Here is a 12,237-nt window from a genome sequence, read left to right on the forward strand (position 1 = left end):
TGCTAAGGGTCAATGCAATTTTGGCTATTTCAGATGGTTGATTACCCATCAAGCTATTCCCTTCTTACTAGCCTAATGTAAGTGAGTGTATAAGCATGCTTTACATACATAAGAGGGTTACAATCCATATAAAGGACAAAAGAACTCCTGATTCCTCAGAGCCTCCTAATTCCCTTATGCTTCCTACTCAAGTGTACTTTTTCCCCCTTCCACAGCTGTTTTACACTATCACATAATAGAGCTCCATCTAGCGAACTACTGGTCCACCTAGTGGACTACTTTGGTAATGCAACTATTCATGAAAATACAATAAAAGCATCATGTGACAAAGCCACCTGACAAGTTCCTGTCGAGCGATCTTGTGTATGTGTGTGTTTGTGATGTCATAAGGAAAATATCACATCGGCGATGTAGGATGGGATTTCTGAATTCCCTACCTGAAATTTTTGTTGCTGGATGTTCCAGCCAACCAACAGAGACTTTGAGATGTTCTTTGTTTTGCAGCACAGCTAATAATCCAAGGTACATTTCAAGCGCACTGTTGACATTGCCAGAGTCCAGAAGGCCGCGCCTATGGGAATAATAGGGTGCTTGGGTGAGTTCCATCATGACCGAGAGACTTCAGGAGCATATTTTGAGTGGCTAGAAATGTTTTTCACCGTGAATCGTATCATCAAAGTCCCTGATGATAAAAACCATAGCCAGGTGGTGTTAGAAAGAAAACGGGCTATTTTCTTGACTTTATCAGGCCCTGAGGTGTACGAAACCCTGAAAAATGTGTTTGTTCCTGTCAAGCCAAAGAGAACACCACTGAAGGAGATTCTAAGCACTACAGTCCTGAGCCCCGGGAAATTGCTGAAAGTTAATATTTTGGAGTATGAGATCAATTCATTGACGAGGATATCAGTGAGTATATTATAGCTTTAAAAATGCCATCCGTTCACAGTCATTTTGGAAACTTTCAGGACCAAGCATTGCATGACCACTTCGTTTTTAGGATGAAAAATGAAGCAATCAGAAGAAAGTTGTTGACAACCCCAAATTGATTTTTGATTTAGCGTAAGACAGTTATATCGATGGATATGGCTGACCAACATGCCGGAGAATTTCACGCCATTTCCAGTCTTCAGACAACCGAGGTGTATTGGCTTCAGGCTAGAAGTAAAAGGCAGTTGGACCCCAAGGCCTCCGCAACTGGCCAAGATAACAGCGCATTGAAATTGTGCTATCGGTGTCTGGGACAATATCTCACTCAAAATTGTCCATATGTGAAGGCAGAGAATTTCTTCTGCAAGAAAACTGGGTACCTTGCGAAGGCGTACCAACTGAAGAATAAACCACTGATCAATGCTATAAGTAGAAATCACTAGAGACTACGTAGCATTGAACAGAAGCAACAGGATGAGGAGATTCTGGAGATACACGTCATCAGGAGCACAACGGTACCTAACAATGTTTCATGAAGTATCGTCATCCAAGTAGACTTGCAGGATCCAGGATACCCATGGAAATCAACACTGGTGCATCCGTGAGTGCAGTACTGGAATCATTATATCTCAACAAGTTGAGTGATTTTCCACTGGAAAAGTTGAACATAGAGTTGGAAGGCTACTCAAGAGAGCAAATCCCTGTGGTAGGGTATATCACTGTAACAGTGAAATGCAAGGATCAGTTTCAGAGCTGACCTCTCTTATTAGTGGCAGGAGACAAGCCTGCCTTAATAGGTAGAAATGAGTGGGGATCATTGAAGCTGAATTGGAATGACATTTTTTGAGTTGAAACGAGATTTGTATCAAAAGATGATGTCATCAAACAGTATCCAAAAGATGTTCCATGGAACAGGCAGTGCAATCCTAGGTTTCTGGGCGAGTGTCAGAGTACAGAAGAATGCTAGACCAATTTACTGTAAGTCATGTCCTGTACCATAGGCACTCAAACAGAAAGTTGATCAAGAACTCAAAAGACTAGAAACTGAGAATATTATCTCTAAAGTAGACCTAGGTAATTGGGTTACACCCATTGTTGTTGTACCTAAGTCAGATGGTAATGCTGATGCTATGTCCAGTTGCCATCCCCATCACAAGTTACGCCCAATAGGAAAGACGTGTTCTAGTTTTCATACAACTCTTTTGAGAGGTGACAGAAATAAACATTAAATCAAGTGCCCCTCAATCTGGGGGACTCCCCAAACACTTAACAAGGCCCATCTATTTTTCATACAACTCTTTTGGAGAAAACCATAATAAATTAAATCACGTGCCCCCCGATCTGGGGGACTCTCCAAACACTTAACAAGGCCCATCTATTTTTCATACAACTCTTTTGGAGAAAACCATAATAAATTAAATCACGTGCCCCCCGATCTGGGGGACACTCCAAACATTTTCGAGGCCCTTTTTTGTGTGTATTTTTTTGGGTTTTTTGTTTGATTTTTTATTGTTGTTTTTTTTGGGCACTAAAATCATAATTTTTTCCAAGTACCCCCTATAAAATGGGAGGGGATACAAATGCAGCTTTTACCAAGATTTGAACTCAGATCGCAGGATTCAAAGTCCAGAGTGCTCACTATTACACCATTTAACCAACGGTAAAGCCAACTGCACCTGGCATTCCCAGGCAGTATTCCATCCAAGTACTAACCAGGCTTGATTCTGTTTAGCTTCTGAGATCAGACAAGATCAGGTGTTTTCAGACTAGTGTGGCCATAGGCTCTATTTTTCATACATTGATGAGCTGCCTGTCACAGCTGAAGAGCTTGGTAGAGCAATCAAGCATGACTCAGTTATGTCAAAGGTGTATGATTACATAGCAAATGGCTGGCTAAACCGGGTATCAGAGGAAGATATTCATCCATACTTTGTTCGTAGGAAAGAATTATCAGTGGGTAAAGATTCTATCATGTGGGGTGCAAGAGTAGTTATCCCAAATAAATTCAGGTCCAAATTGTTAGGATATCTTCATGACCAGCACCTGGGAATGTGCTTGACCAAGAGTTTTACATGCAGTTACTTATGGTGGCCAGGTCTAGCCCTATATAAAGATATGGGGCTAGACTTTTCATTTTGAGCAGTTCGCACAAAAATGGGCGTTATTTCCAGTGTAGGTGGTAAAAATGGGTTTTGAGATCGCCGGATTATGGCCCATTTTCAAAACACTAACTTTCCACTTTTGAAAATAGGCATTACCGTGAGCAATCAGAAATGGGCGTTAGCATTAAAGTTTTTTGACCTTCTGCCATAAAGTGTCGCCGACCAAAGCAATGGCATGACAACGCTTGTTTCCCGTGTTTCAGGAGGTCAGGGCTCATCATTACATGCGCAGAAGAGGAGACTGAGATGGAGGGAGCAGAGAGGGACTGAAAGCGTGTGTGTGTGTGTGTGTGTGTGTGTGTGTGTGTGGTGTGTGCTTGTTTGGCTGCTGTGGGAGGCAGGAGGGAGATTCGCCAGCAGCAAAAAGCCTACTAAGCACAAAGAAGGTAGTTGGCACCGAAGTTTTGTGGAAAAAATAATATTTATCATGGAAGGGATGGAGGAGGCAACCCAGCACACTGTGGAGACTGACGCTGGTGAAAGCAGTGAGCTGGCAGAGGAACAATTGAGAGGACAAAAAAGAGCGAGGAGGTTCTCAGACGAGGCAAATGCCTCTGTCATGCAGGAAGTGGAGTCACGCTGGAGTCAATTGAACGAGGGTGGGCATGGGAAGCCCACCCCAAAGATCTAGCCAAAGATATGGGCTGAGATAGCCAAGGTGGTCTTGTTGGCAACCAACGAGGTGCATGAGGGCAACAAGTGCCGCAAGCGATAGAACGACCTTGTCGGATCCGCCAGAGTAAGTATTACATTTATTCACATGTATTTATATAATTATATAATTTTAATTGTAAGTGTAATGAGTGATTAAAATCATATGTGATGTCTTGCACTTTTACCGGGAAGGTTGTACGTCTTTAGTAAAGAATGATAATTTTCATTATAATCATGGTTATATCTGTCGGTTATGTGTTGTATCAATCTCTGTGACTGTACCGAGCAATGATCTCACACAATGATCTCATGCCATGTCATGCTGTTGTTACCTTTTACAGAAGAAGCTTTCGAGGAATAGGGCCGAGCAGAGGCAAACGGGTCGGGGGCCACCAGTCATCATCGACCTCACCGACATTGAGGAGCGGGTGTTGGCACTAGTAGGGAGCCACCCCCGATCGGCCATGCTGCAGAGCCTGATCTGATGCCATGTGAGTAAAGTATACACCGTTGCATGATATAAAGTCAATAGATGCCACACCCACTCATATCTGACCAATATTATATGATAGATGAATCATAAAATTCTTCTCTAAATAATGATGTCCTCATGAGAATCATTGCAATGCAGAATTTGGTGATGGTCATGAAATGTGATGTCTGTGATGATCTTGATAGCGGTGTTGCTTTTGTCGTGCATATGCTGTGTATAGTGTTGGACTCACCTTGTGACCCTGGCAATCCCTTCTCCTCTAATAACCAAATTTATGTTTTGCAGCCCAGCCAGCTGCGCGGCCCCATGCAAGAACGCTGACCCCAGAAGATGGGGGCGCGGAGACGGACTCTCCGGATTCTCCTCCATCTGGTGCTGGCGAGCACCGATTCTCGCCTGTGCATCTGCTGGGTCCCTTCTCAACAGATGACAGTGCCGACTTCAAGGAGCCTGTATCCCCAACCTACATAATCCATTCGACACTGATGACATCTAGTGCTCCTACGGCCATTCCCACATCCACCGTGGAGGTACCGGGCCCAAGCACCTTGCCACAGGGCACCCCAGATGTCTCCAAAACGGCGCCAACCAAGCGGAGGTTGGTTTGGCATGGCAGGTCTGCTCCACGAGCAGCAGATCTGAGCGGGGACATGGTACACTTGTCCAGGAGGAGTGTTGACATAAGTCAGCAGGTCCAATGGGGGGCATACCCCTCCAGCTGGCCAGCATATCCGCTACCATGACGGAGTATGTGCCACGGATGGCGGAGGCCCTGGAGCTGATAGCCAGGAACACTGATGGCAGAGGCCTCCCCGTGGTCCCGGAGCACGGCATTGCACCCCAAGGTGCTGCACCCTCATTGCCAATGACACATGAGAGGCAAGAGGAAGATCTTGTTTCTGGTCCGGAGGATATTGCCACCTCGGGATCGTCCTCTCCCGTCAATGCAGCTGTTCTGCCGTCATCCCCCCAATGAAGCAGCACCTGAGGAACTCCTCGCCCAGGCGGCTTGGAGTCAGGAGGGGAAGGGGAAGGGGTAGAGGTGTGGAGGAGAAGCGGGGGGCGGGGGCGGGTGGGAAGGAAAGTGAGGTGCACGTCCGCAGGTGTTGTCTTGGGCATATTTTTATGTTGTTTGTGCTGTTTTGGTGGGAGTATCGGGGGAAGGGGCGAGGGAGCTAACTTGCTGGTTTGCATTTGTGTTCTGTGTTGCTGGAAATGGTGACCATTCGAATAATGTAAATGTGATAAATTTGTTGTGGGGTGGAGGTGGGGTGGGGTGGGATGTTTTTTACAGTTATAAGTATGATTTCACGCAAATGGTCGGATTCAATGTGTTTATTTAGCATAATCTTCTTGTGCATTGTCTCAGATAGCTGCACCGTTACACATTGGTGATTCCTTAACATGAAATGGTATAATTACATTTAACTTGAATCAACTTAAATTTTAACTGTCACCATTGATGTAGTGTTGCAGCTTTGTAAATAACAACAACGTTCTTTCAAGCAAAGCGCTCATTTATGAGCAGCTGACATAAGAGTCTTGCAGCTATGTAGCCACCATGGGGCCTTTCCTACAGTCTAGAGGGGGGAGAGGACATGGTTTCAGCATCAGCCTGATTGTCTGGCCCGAGGTCAGCATCCACCTCCTTGTCCTCCTCTTTCTCTCTATCCTGAGGTGGACCATCAGTCCCTTCTGGCAATTCTTGACCCCTCCTGATAGCCAAGTTGTGCAGCATTGAGCATACCACCACAAATTGAGCTACCTGCTCAGGGTGATATTGGAGCTCTCCTCAAGATTGGTCCAGGCATCTAAAGCGCTGCTTAAGCGCTCCAATGGTTTTCACGACGATATTGCGAATGGCTCTGTGGTTCTCATTGTATCGCTTCTCAGCCTCGGTGTGGGTGTCACGCAGGGGGGTCATCAGCCAGATGGCGATGCCATACCCTTTGTCACCAAACATCCAGCATTGACCTTGTGGCTGACTGGTAAACATGTCAGATATAGCGCTCTCACGCTGGATGTAAGCACCATGGATGCTGCTCAGAAATTTGGCATTCACTGCCATAATTATTTGCTGGTGGTCAACGAGTTGCATTCAGGGAGTGGAATCCCTTGTGGTTCCTAAAAACCTCTGCATCCTGAAAAGCAGTCCGCAGCGCGATGTGCGCACAGTCAGTTGCTCCCTACACCTTGGGGAAGCTAGCAATTTGGTAGAATCCTAAAGCCCTCTCAGTCTGAGCTTCCCTGGTCATAGGGAAGCTAATAAAGTCCAGGCTGTGTGCGTAAAGGGCTTCAGTGACCTGTCTAATGCAGCAATGTGTCATGCTGAGATATAGCGCAAATGTCGCCAGCTGAGGCCTGAAATGAACCCAATGCGTAGAACGAAAGTGCCACGGTGACCCCCTCAATGGACAGTGCGGTCCTGATGGTGCTGGCAGGCTGCAGATCTCTCCTGATGAGTTGGCATATCTCACTGATAACCTCTTTGTGGAAGTGCAGTCTCCTAAGGCAGTTGTTATCAGACAAGTTGAGGTAAGACCTCTTCTCCCTGTAAGTGTGGGGAGTATAAGGTCTGGTCCTCCTCATCAGTCTGGCATGTCTTAGATTGGGCACATAATGCTGTTGAATATATCTTCTGCCATCTCTAGTCTGCAGCATATGTGTACTCATCAAGACAGGCTGGAGAAATGACAGGCCTCATTCCAATAAGTATCACTATTACACCGATTATTCACAAACAATAAATGTCCCCAGTAAGACACCTAAGGTAAATTCCAGTTGTCCACAATATAAGATGTTTGTTCAGATGTTCACATCACCTTAAAAGAACTCCAGAGTACATCCAAATTCCCCTGAAGTTGAAGCAGTGTTTTAAATGAAGCAATCTGTGATTTAGAAAATGGCGTCCATTTTCTAATACCACTGTGATTAGTTCAGGTGAGAACAACTTTTTCACAGCAGTTTTTCCGGCGAGCGATATTATCGGCAATATGTGTGCGAGGTGCCGAAAGTAACGCTCGGCGATTTTCTGGGCGTTAATTTAGTCAAATATGATCTTTACGACAAAAAAAAGTGGGCGGGCGGTATTATTAAATCCCGGCGTTAATTACTACCGAAAGTAACGCTGGGCGATATTATGGGTGTTGGTTTCGCCCATTCTGATATTTCCACCCAAAAAAAGTGGGCAGGCGGTATTATTTTTTATACGCATTAAGTTCATGCCAAAAGTAATGCTTGGCAATAAGTGATCGAGAAATGGTTGTTAGTTTCCTTTTTGTGGCTAAATGGGCGCTATATGGGCGTTATACCTCATTTCAGTGTTAAAATGGATGTTAAGTGGGCGGTATGCATGCAAAAATAATGGAAAGTCTAGCCCATAGAGTACATCGTTAGTCAGTATACAACATGTCAATCGGTAAGCAAGAAACCACCATCAGTACCATTACAGTCATGGAAAAGGACGATTCGGGGCTTTCCACTCCCTAGTCGATCATCTCGGTACAAACACAGGTGCAGGTAAGTTGCTGGGCTGCTGTGCAGCTGGCCTTGCTAGGCTGCTGGGAATGATGAGTTCAGCTTCATGGTCAACTGTGATGTCGGTTGCTACTCGTGTGTGTATCGGAGGGTCGAAGTTGGTGGTGTCCTCTTCAGGTTGCTCGTGGCTGTCTGTGACTCACAGTTTGGTTTGGTCCAAATGCTTTCTGCAAGTTAGTCCATTTGCAAATTGACCTCAAACACTCTACTCCCTTCTTTGGCTACTACAGTGCCAGCAAGCCATTTGGGACCATGTCCATAGTTGAGTACAAATACAGGGTCATTGACTTCAATATCACATGACAAATTTGTGCGATCATGGTACATGCTTTGTTGATGCTGCCTGCCCTCGACATGATCATGGAGATCAGGGTGGACTAGAGAGAGCCTTGTTTTGAGTGCCCGTTTCATGAGCAGTTCGGCAGGGGGATCCCCGGTGAGCGGGTGGGGTCTTGTGTGGTAGCTGAGCAGGACTCGGAACAGGCGGGTCTGCAGGGAGCCTTCCAACATGCGTTTCAAGCTTTGATTGATGGTTTGGACTGCCCGTTCTGCCTGGCCATTAGATGCGGGCTTGAACGGGGCAGATGTGACTTGCTTGACCCCATTGTGGGTCATAAATTCCTTGAATTCAGTGCTGGTGAAGCACGGCCCATTGTCACTGACAAGGACATCAGGCAGGCCGGGGGTGGCAAACATGGCTCGTAGGCTTTCGATGGTGGCAGTGGACGTGCTTACAGACATTATTACACACTCAATCCATTTTGAATAAGCATCCACAACAACCAAAAACATTTTGCTAGAAACAGGCCAGCGAAGTCAACGTGGATCCTAGACCACGATGCGGAGGGCCATGACCACAAACTTAGCGGTGCCTCCCTGGGTGCATTGCTCATTTGAGAGCAAGTGTTGCATTGGCACATGCAAGACTCCAAATCTGAGTCGATGCCACACATGGGATCTGGCTATAGCTTTCATAATTATTATGCCTAGGTAGGTACTGTGTAGGTCGTGTATGAACGTTTCCCTGCCTTTCTTGGGCAAAACCATGCGATTACCCCACAAAAGACAGTCCGCCTGTATGGACATTTCGCTTTTGCGCCGCTGAAACGGCTCGATCTCTTCATGCATCTCCGCTGGGATGCTGAACCAGCTCCCATGGAGGACACAGTTTTTTACAAGTGACAGTAAAGGATCCTGCCTGGTCCAAGTCCTGATCTGGCAGGCCGTAACAGGTGACTTTTCATTTTCAATGCATCTATCACCAAGAGCAAGTCTGCAGGCTGTGCCATTTCCACCCCGGTGGTGGGCAATGGTAGCCAACTGAGAGCATCAGCACAGTTCTTTGTGCCTGGACTGTGGCGAATTACATGGTTATATGCATACAGCGTGAGTGCCCATCTTTGGATGCGAGCAGAGGCATTGGTATTAATACCTTTGCTCTCTGAGAATAGCGATATGAGCGGCTTATGGTCAGTTGAACTTAAGCCCAAACAGATACTGGTGCAATTTTTCACCCCATAAACGCATGCCAGAGCTTCTTTTTCAATCATGCTGTCGGCCCTTTCGGCCTTGGACAAACTCCTGAATGCATAAGCGACCGGTTGCAATGTTTCCGATTCATTTGCTTGTTGTAACGCACACCCGCCCCCGTACGAAGAAGCATCGCAAGCTAGCGTTTGCATGGGTTACATAGAACAAGCAGTTTGTTGGAACATAACAGATTTATGGCTTTCTCAAAAGCAGTCTCTTGTGATTTCCCCCATACCCAGTCATCTCCCTTGCGTAGCAACACATGTAGAGGTTCGAGCAAGGTGCTTAACCCGGGTAGGAAATTACCAAGTATAATTGAGGAGTCCCAGGAACGACCGCAGCTCCGTCATATTCTGTGGTCTCGGCGCGTTCTTGATGGCCTCCGTCTTGGCGTCGGTGGGTCTGATGCCATCTGCCGCGATTCTTCTCCCGAAGAACTCGACCTCTGGCACCAGGAAAAAACGCTATGAGCGTTTCAACCTGAGTCCCACACAATCTAGCCGACTTAGAACCTCTTCCAGGTTCTGCAAGTGATCGATGGTGTCCCGACCTGTGATCAATATGTCGTCCTGGTGCATGGAACCAACTTTAGCAAACTCTCCATGTTCCTTTGAAAAATAGCCGCGGCCGATCGAATCCCAAACGGGCATCTATTGAAGATGAACAGACCTTTGTGCGTGTTGATGCAGGTGAGGCCTTTCGAAGATTCCGCCAGCTCCTGTGTCATGGAGGCCAAGGTCAGGTCCAACTTTGTGAACGTCTTCCCTCCAGCCAGCGTCGCAAATAGGTCGTCTGCCTTGGGTAGCGGGTACTGGTCCTGCAGCGAAAAAACTTTAATCATAACTTTATAGTCCCCATAAATTCTGACCATGCCATCGCCCTTGAGAACCAGAACAATCAGACTGGCCCATTAATTGAACTCAACCGATGCGATGATGCCCTCTCGTTGCAGCCTGTCCTGCTCAATCTTCACTTTCTCTCGCATCATACATGCCTTGTGGTGGATGGGTCGTGTATCGGGAACGAAGTGGATCTGCACCTTCGCCCCAGAGAAATTTCCGATGCCTGGCTGAAACAACGACGGGAACTTGCTCAAAACCTGGGCACGAGGCATCGTTGACAGATGAAAGTGCTCGGATGTTGTCCCAGTTCCAGCAGATTTTTCCCAGCCAGCTTCTGCCGAACCGTGTGGGGCATCTCCTGATACAATCCATAGTGGTAATTCATGCACCGCTCCATCATAGGAGACTTTTACTGCTGCACTGCCAATTACAGGGATCAGCTCTTTAGTGTAAGTTCTCAGCTTGGTCTGAATAGGGCTCAGCTTGGGCCTTTGTGCCTTGTTGCACCACAGCCTCTTGAAGGCCTTTTTGCTCATGATAGACTGACTTGCACCTGTGTCCAATTCCATGGATACTGGACTTCCATTTCGTTCAACTTTTAACATGATCAGTGGACATTTCGTGGTGAAGGTATGTACCCCATACACTTCTGTTTCCTCGGTTCGAGTCTCTAGTTCTAGCACTGCTCCATCATAGGAGACTTTTACTGCTGCACTGCCAATTACAGGGATCAGCTCTTTAGTGTAAGTTCTCAGCTTGGTGTGAATGGGGCTCAGCTTGGGCTTGTGTGCCTTATTGCACCACAGCCTGTCGAAGGCCTTTTTGCTCATAATGGACTGACTCGTACCCGTGTTCAATTCCATGGATACTGAAATTCCGTTCAGTTCAACTTTTAACATGATCGGTGGACATTCCGTGGTGAAGGTGTGTACCCCGTACGCTTCTGCCTCCTTGGTTTGAGTATCTAGTTCAGTTTGATCCGCAATGGATCGGTCTTCCTCTGCAATGTCATGGTTTGCAGGGTTTGTAGCTCTTCTGCACATTCACTGGAGGTGTCCCATTGTTCCACAGCCTTTGCAGGCATAGTGTTTGAAGCGGCATTGATGGGCTCAATGATCACCTCCGCTGCGCCAACAAGGAATTAATTGCCTCGCATTCACAATTGATGCCGGACTCTGAGTCATCTGAGGTCATGCAGCTGTAGGCGTGTACATTCTGCCATATGCATTCCTGCTTGAAAACAACGTTACTTTGTGTACAGTACTTACCGATGCATCTTTATGCTGCAAATTAGTTTGGTGTTATCGCTGGTGGACATAAATGCCTGGGCTTTCATAGAAACATAGAAACATAGAAACATAGAAAATAGGTGCAGGAGCAGGCCATTCAGCCCTTCTAGCCTGCACCGCCATTCAATGAGTTCATGGCTGAAGATGAAACTTCAGTACCCCCTTCCTGCTTTCTCGCCATACCCCTTGATCCCCCGAGTAGTAAGGACTTATCTAACTCCCTTTTGAATATATTTAGTGAATTGGCCTCAACTACTTTCTGTGGTAGAGAATTCCACAGGTTCACCACTCTCTGGGTGAAGAAGTTTCTCCTCATCTCGGTCCTAAATGGCTTACCCCTTATCCTTAGACTGTGACCCCTGGTTCTGGACTTCCCCAACATTGGGAACATTCTTCCTGCATCCAACCTGTCCAAACCCGTCAGAATTTTAAACGTTTCTATGAGGCCCCCTCTCACTCTTCTGAACTCCAGTGAATACAAGCCCAGTTGATCCAGTCTTTCTTGATAGGTCAGTCCCACCATCCCGGGAATCAGTCTGGTGAATCTTCGCTGCACTCCCTCAATAGCAAGAATGTCCTTCCTCAAGTTAGGAGACCAAAACTGTACACAATACTCCAGGTGTGGCCTCACCAAGGCCCTGTACAACTGTAGCAACACCTCCCTGCCCCTGTACTCAAATCCCCTCGCTATGAAGGCCAACATGCCATTTGCTTTCTTAACCGCCTGCTGTACCTGCATGCCAACCTTCAGTGACTGATGTACCATGACACCCAGGTCTCGTTACACCTCCCCTTTTCCTAAT

At 46.7% G+C, this 12,237-nt stretch overlaps 1 protein-coding gene and 1 pseudogene across 1 annotated transcript in view; one reads left to right on the plus strand and one right to left on the minus strand.

Moving 5' to 3' along the window:
- LOC139262434 (obscurin-like) overlaps nucleotides 1-12,237 on the plus strand; it is a 145,838-nt gene that overhangs the window by 33,624 nt on the left and 99,977 nt on the right. The window lies entirely within an intron of this gene.
- Nucleotides 2,592-2,710, minus strand: LOC139263552 (5S ribosomal RNA; annotated as a pseudogene).

The sequence above is a fragment of the Pristiophorus japonicus genome, chromosome 4 (assembly GCF_044704955.1).
Source record: "Pristiophorus japonicus isolate sPriJap1 chromosome 4, sPriJap1.hap1, whole genome shotgun sequence".
Classification (NCBI taxonomy): Eukaryota; Metazoa; Chordata; class Chondrichthyes; family Pristiophoridae; genus Pristiophorus; species Pristiophorus japonicus.